The sequence below is a fragment of the Papaver somniferum genome, chromosome 8 (assembly GCF_003573695.1).
Source record: "Papaver somniferum cultivar HN1 chromosome 8, ASM357369v1, whole genome shotgun sequence".
Classification (NCBI taxonomy): domain Eukaryota; kingdom Viridiplantae; phylum Streptophyta; class Magnoliopsida; order Ranunculales; family Papaveraceae; genus Papaver; species Papaver somniferum.
In genome coordinates, this window is record NC_039365.1 from 82,029,352 (window position 1) to 82,037,500 (window position 8,149).

An 8,149-nucleotide genomic window follows, 5' to 3' on the forward strand; every position below is an offset into this window, starting at 1 on the left:
ATGCCAAACGTTCCATGTCGCGCCAATAAGTTGAGCGGCATGCCAACATGCCACTCCGCCACGCCAAACATGCCACTTTGTGGCAGCATCCCAAAACATGCCAACATGCCGTAAATAGCGCCCTACGTGCTAACCTACCTCATGTTCGTGGCCAACGCCATGATGTGCTTAAATTAGGGTTTTCTAGTCAGAAGCACGATTCTGCTTTAGGCGCATTAACCAAAACCCTAATTTCCAGTTGTGGCTCAAATTACGCCATTTGGTCCCCACAACATGCCAAGAGCCATGCGGGACCCAGGAAACCCTAGGAATGACGCCATATCCTAGCCACTCATAGCAACTCTTGCTCCTGTGGACGTTTCCACATAATGGCCTTACTATAGTTCCTTTGGCATGACTATGGCGCCGTTGCACAAAAAGCGTCACCATGCCGCGGCTGTATGCCACACGCACTAATTAGGGTTTCGGCATGCCAAACCCTAATTTAGGCGAAGTTTCTACGCCAACCAAGCCAAATCATGCTACCCAGAGCATTGGGATTGATATGGCAACTATAACTAATGTTGCCAAGCCATATTTGGGTCTAACACCAATATGCCAAAATCTAGCGACCATGGCTACGCCAGGCGCTACTTGCACCACCATGCCATTGGCATGTGCAAACTATGCCAACCACGCCATTGTGCCATTATCAGGAGCCAACAGAATGTGTCCATAATCAATAGACACCCTTTCTCATGGGTTACAATCTTAGCCGTCCAAATTCGCCACAGAATTGACATGCCTGTGGCAAGTCTTAGGCGACCAGCCAAGACAAGCCTCATAACATCACATGCTATTCTCCTGCGGCAAGTCTCCAGAATTTGACTTGCCACACGTAGCAATCTGCTACACGTTTTCCACGAAAACACTCGAGACATCAAACATGTCACAAACTGGGGGATACTCATCAGGGTATTGGTCTGGCGGTTTACATCGTGTGGCGTGCAACACGCCCATTATAAGAAAGTGTCAGAAAGCAGGGCAGTTAGTGGCGGTAAAAAGTAGTGGGTGTAAACTAAATTGTCTCCTTCATAGTAGGATCGTGGTTTTCTGGCATTTACACACGACCCCACTTCTCCATCACTCAATCATTACCACTTTCTACGAGATCAGAGTGCGTTCAATATGACTTGTATAAATAGGTTCTACCTATTTCAACCAAACGACAACAGTTTGGTTAACAACAACACAGTATCCAGAAAAACACCAAAGAACTGATAACTTACATTCCGCAAGCCAGTTCCACATTCTGATACAAATCATAAAATAGCCACACCTTCAGAATTAACCATTATGACTAGGGACTTCTCGTGGCCAGGATTGCGTCACATAATAAACTCGGATTTGTAACCTGAAAATTCAGTTTTGGTGAGAGACCCCTGCGAATATAGTACGTGGTCGTATCAGACAAGAGCAAAAAGGGAATAGCCAACACCAATGTATCATCCGCAAGCGCAGTCAAAACGTCCCATGGCGTTACATCCTCTACCACCACACCAACAGCACCGGAAGCATCCCCTATGACGTGACGCCTCTTATTACCAGATCCAGAGCCGCCACTACTCATAATATTTCTTCGATCATGACGCCTCCAATCATCACCAGGGCTGCCACCACTTATTCGTCAGGAAGAGAGACTGGAGGAGCCATAGGAAACCAACCTTCCCACTACCATTATCTATTTAATGGAGAGACATGAAGTTCTTGCTAGAACTCAGATGGACATGGCCACAACTCAGAAGGATCCTCTTCAACGTTTCGCTCCAGAAGCCGCTCCGCTTCAACGTTTCGCTCCAGGATCCGCTCCGCATCAACGTTTCGCTCCAGGATCCGCTCCGGTTCAACGTTTCGCTCCAGGAGATGCTTCAACGTTTCGCTCCAGGAGACGCTCCGCTTCAACGTCTCGCTCCAAAAGCCGCTTCAACGTTCTCTTCAGAAATCGCTACTCCTCCCTGCCAAGGATCGCGCCGTAGCCGCCACACTCCTCCCTGCCAAGGATCCTGCCGTAGCCGCCACACTCCTCCTTGTCAAGGATCGTGATCACAGCCAACTAAGGTTCGTAGTTGTGGCCAATTTTTGATCCATCTCGCCAAAGCTCGTGGTCATGGATATTTTACTCGCATACGCATCCAGCCAATCCCTTTGCATCCATGGACGCCCATGCAATTCCAGCCAACCTATTTTGGTTCCCACGACAATGTAGTCTCTTATACTGCCAAGAACTGTTGATGTTCGTTTGTTGATACCATCCAGAGCTTTACCATAGCAACAACCACTACAAAGGTAATCCATACTTCTCCATATTTTAGTTTCACATGGAAGAAGTAATGGAGTCACCAGTACAGATGCAAGATGATATCTTTATCATGGTCAACTTACCGACCATACAATAGAAACATGTAAACCAAACTTGGGGACTGAGGCTCTACAAGGAATCCCTTCACTGTCAAAGCTCAGGAGACATAGTCAACCCAAAAGTCATAGACACGACAAGGTCATCTACTCTTCAAAGGTGTAACGTAGGGATATCATCACCTCTCCGTCTAGAAGGATCCTGCAACACTTTACGAGGCCCACGACGGATCCCAAGCCTACTCAGAGAAAACAACTTCAGTAACCGAAGAGAGGTACGACTGGGGACTGCTCATCACGGTCCATCCCCGACAACAATCAAGCATTCATGAGATAACTCCAGAGACGCGGCTGAAACATTTTTCTTGAAAAGACAGAGGGAGCCACGATTAACGACATAACTCTCTCACTTCTACCTCTTCGTTATCCATAATGTTTCGTCCATGTGATGTTCCAAGCATCCCAGCATCACATCCAGGAGAGTACAATAAGCTTGTATCAAATCCCATAGGCGTGGATTCAAGGCGATGTAATTAAAGTAGGCTATACTTTGGTATTGAAGCCTCCTTCAGGTCTAGAAGTTTAAACGCAGTTACCACCTTACCAGTGAATGCAGTAGAAGCACATCTTTCGCGAGAAAATAGGTTCGGGATAATTACACATGGGGACTACCAACATGGGATGCCTTCACTTCCCTAAGCCAGGTTATTTCTGATTTCAACATCATCACTGTCGAAGCTTTACGAGCCGCAGGAATTTCTCAACATGAAGCCGTACACATGCATCAAAGACTACAAAAGCACGCCATAGAGATACATTCATATATCCGGCCACGCCATCGGATCTAACAGAAGTATAACTGGGGACTACTCATCGCATCCCATTCCATACAATAGTCCAAGATTCAGAAGATGATTCAAAGGATGTCGCTTGGAACGAAGTTCTTGAAGACTTGATAGCAGCACATCGGCAACAGAATGCCTCTCAACTCATCTATTTCACCCAATGGCTCCGGAAGATTCGACCATACAAGCATCCACGGCAGATCATCGTTGCAATCAGAAAGTCTAGGAACCAAATAACCTAAAGCCAAGGATGAACCAACAACCGCAACCACAATCTCCAAGATTAGCCATGACATGATCATTGCCTAGCATATATTTCATTCATCCATCCCAAGAGTGCAGTAAATTTGAAAATCCACTGGAGAGGTTAGATACTCATTCTTCTGGATTCAAAACCTTATTACATATTCTGGAGAAGATCGATGGTACTGTTGGGTGGCTACATGCGCAAAATAGGAGAGAGAACCTACCTTGAGTTCTCCTGGATCACCTTGCTGCTGATTATAACTATTGGAGATTGCTTTGTTTCCGTTAATGATCGTTTTACCACCACTAAAAAATGACAAAGAGGAGCCAGACGCTGCAGAAGAAAGCACGGAGCCGGACGAGCAACAAAAACAGAAGAGGGTCGATACCCCTTTTCATACGAACGGAGTTTCTAGAGTTTGAACAGAATAAGGATTCCTTCTTTCTCCATGAACGTGAATAGATGACTGGGCGAACCACACTCATGCTCCATTGCCGAACAAGCAGCGCATGAAGATTGCTGCTCCACGACCTAACTAGAAGCGTGCCAAGATCACCATCCACTTAGACTTGTAACGCTCCATAGCATCAACACCTTGTGGCCAAGCCAGAAGTACTCCAAGCGCCAGTGTCGTAGCAAAGCCAGAGGTACGCCAAGCGCCAATACTCCATGGTCAAAGTTGCAACGCTAAACACTAGCACCCTATGGTCGTGTCGGAAGTACGCCAACGTCCCAAGCCGCTGGCGCAAGGACCATAGACCACTCGTGCCTCTTGTCAAGGTCAGTCGAATTCTCTCTGGAAATCTCCGCATGTTTTTCCTTTTTGGTTTCACCCTTGTTTGTCACCATCTCATGCTTACCCCTCAACAATGCCACTGTTACGAGCTAAGAAGAGGACTTAATGTTGATGGTGTTTTTTAGTTCAGGGTTAAAATTATAAACCTTGCATTTAGTATGCCGTCACTCTGCAAAGAAACAAAGCAATGTAAAAGTGATGAGTGTTCAACCTCTTCACTGGAGCATTTATTGAGAAACTCAATATTTTCTTATGAAATATACCCAAAATGGTGCATGTAGCAACAATCCCAGATATTCTGTAAATTTCGGCACCTTGCCTTGCCTGTATTATAAGTTTCTTTGAATAATTTATGTTCTATATATCCCGGACGAACCCTTAATATTGAAATGGCATGACAATTTGTGTTCACTCGCAGTAGAGTAGCGCGGATTTCCAAGTATCGAGGTTAAGGTCCTTACATAAAAGTACTCAATCAGAAAGCATACGACTCTCTGGCAATAAACTTAAAGAACTCTGTGTCAATACATAAAATTCAATCAATTTTGAAATAATTCACAAGATTCAAATATTACCCTAATTAATTTGCAGAAATTAGGGTTTTGCGCCTTGCGCAATATATTAGACCCCGTTGGTCAAAATTAAGCTTAGGCGAACCTGAGAAATTAATCCTCCATGGATTAGTAGGTACAAAATCCTACCCAAGGTCAGAAAACAAGGAATAAAAAGAGCCGCAGAATAGGAGCAATAGCAAAGGGAGGTGTGACCATGCCTTAGGCCAGCCGACGCCATATTTCAAATAGGCCACGCCCCATGTTTCCCGACCGGCCTTATTTCCCCGTCGACCAATCAGGTCGCGTTAAACCCGCCACACGTTGGTTGGGCCCATACTTGTCGGCCCTGTTTCTCATCGACAAATCAGGTCGCTTTAAATCCCCCCCACACACACTAGAAGTGTGGCCACACCCATGCTTGGCCGGACCTCTTATATTAACCAATCAGGTTGCTCTAAACTTGCCACAGTGTTGAAAAAAGGGGAAACTTCGCCAGATGGTCACAAAGCCAATTGGCTTTCCAAAACCCGCCCAACATGCCAAACGTGCCATGTTGCGCCAATAAGTTGAGCGGCATGCCAACATGCCACTCCGCCATGACAAACGTGCCACTTTGTGGCAGCATCCCAAAACATGCCAACGTGCCGTAAATAGTGCCCTACGTGCTAACCTACCTTCTGTTCGTGGCCAACGTCATGATGTGCTTAAATTAGGATTTTCTAGTCAGAAGCACGACTCTTCTTTAGGCGCATTAACCAAAACCCTAATTTCTAGTTGTGGATCAAATTACGCCACTTTGGTCCCCACAACATGCCACGAGCCATGCGAGACCCAGGAAACTCTAGGAATGGCGCCATATCCTAGCCACTCATAGCAACTCTTGCTCTTGTGGCCTTTTCCAGATAATGACCTTACTATAATTCCTTTGGCATGACTATGGCGCCGTTGGCACAAAAAGCGACACCTTGCCGCGGCCGCATTCCGCACGCACTAATTAGGGTTTCGGCATGCCAAACCTTAATTTAGGCGAAGTTGCTACACCAACCAAGCCAAATCATGCTACCCAGAGCATTGGGATTGATATGGCAACTAGAACTAATGTTGCCAAATGTCACATGCCCATTTAATCGCCTAAAATTTTCATGGGACATGACCGGCAATACTATGTGGTTCGGCGAATCATCTTCACCCACAAGTACTCAGCCTTGCACACTTGCATCAAAGTATGCATCTGCCTTCACTCATAAGGCAATACGCAACGGAAGTCTTTTCTTCTTTCTCTCTAACTCTTTATTCCCCCATATGCATAAGAGTTTTGCCATGCATCAATTCCAATTGACAATCTCACACAAATCAGAAACATTAGAACACAAAGATATATTGCAACAAACTCATTTTATCGCACTAAAGGAAGATTACAAAACTCATCCATCACATGGACCAAAACAGGCCATTCACCCTCTTGGTGAATGCCTAAAACACTCTCTACATTAGTGGTTCTTCTCCCAAACCAACACCACCAACATTATTGATCCCTAAGATATTTATACAAGCTAATGATCAGGCCAAACCTTCTGTGCAACCGCTTGCACATCCTACAGACAACCACATTTCCATAGGTAGTTTCCATAACCGCATAAAGTGTGATAACTAACTAGCCTTTACCAACTTCTGCTAAATCACTCCACACCTTTCCCAAACGGTTGTAAACACTATAATATGGTTATAAATTTATAACCCTTCTACCTTGTCTCACTTCATTGACATGCTCACAAAGCCAATAACCAACACTTGAGCTATAATGTGCCACTTTTACGCCAACTTGATGCACCACTGCATATGGCCCTGATCTGAACTTGCTAATACACCTTAGTTAATCCAAATTCATGCCAACATGATTTCCAATTGATGCCAATACGTGCCATATGCTAATATGAGTTATTCTTGCTTTACTTAGCCAACTTGCTTGACAATAGCAATGCGCACTCTCGCATTACTAGCTTGTTTGCATTATTCAAGCTTTGGCCAGCCTTGAACTAATGCATAGACCAACGCTTGACCTATTCTACCTTCTTGCATTATCCTTGAGTTTGGGCCAACTCAATTCCATGGACATGCCAACATCGCATGTTGCATCTTGCAACTTTGGATTTGCCTTGCCTTTTCCTTAATGAAGCTTCATTGTGTCGGCCAACCAGCTTCATTACTTAGCCAAATATATTTAAAATTTAGTGATACTCTTCTTAGCACTTCATTGGCCCTGCGGGGTTATGCCATTCTTAGCACTTGACAGTCTACGCAGTGTCGCACCATCCTGGTTGCACACTGACTTGGCATGCAACTCTGTAACGCGTAATCATTATGTGTCACTTGCATCCCTGTTATAGAACTTCCCCACCTAATTTGTTCAACGTCCTCGTTGAACACAACCAAGTATACTCAATATACTTGTTCTCCGTCCTTGTACGCTTCTGAGCCACTCTCAGAATTCAACAAACTTGTTTGGCCTACGCTGCAACTTCAACTACAATCGCATATCAACACCCAAATGCAACTTGGAAATTCTTCTTGCCAATTCCCTGAATTGTGCTTGAACTTCGCATGAATCATTTGTGCCTAAGTATAAAAAAGTAATGATTCTTCCCAACTGATCACGTTGATCATTGCCATTGTCTTATGCCTTCACTTTCCGACTTTAGTTGCACCAAGCAACTCAACAGGACTTATACAAGACTTGGCCTCATTCTTCTATCGTATGCGCCTACGCCAAATTATGCCATGTCTTAAGGTATGTATTGTATGATTCCGTACCACTCTTCGTATGCGCCAAAACCTATAGTCTTTGTTATAATTTGCCAACATCAGAAATTTTACTAGATTTGGCCTCCAAATCATGTTGCGAACTTCACCTTCTCAAACTTGCATCATTTGTATGCCAAAGAACCAACACCTCGTTGTTCTTGCATCATCGCAACACCTTGATTGAAATGCATGACTTTGGTATAGTCATGACTCAGGATACCCGTGACATCACACCGCCTCACTGGACAGGGTTCCTCTTCACGTGCCTTTGAAACCAGCAACTTAGGCATCACTTGCTCTTTCAAACTGCTACGCTTTAATGTAGCGGAAAAACAACATCATGTTCTTCCTAACTATGAGTCAATATTAACTCATTTACTTGATGAACTTACATCTTCATTCTTGCTGCGTTACTCCATGCATTCGTTGCCAAATGCCTTTGCACTTGTAAGACCTAACAAGCCTTGCAATACTGACTTCATCTTCGCTTCTAAGCAACAAAGGAAGCGAG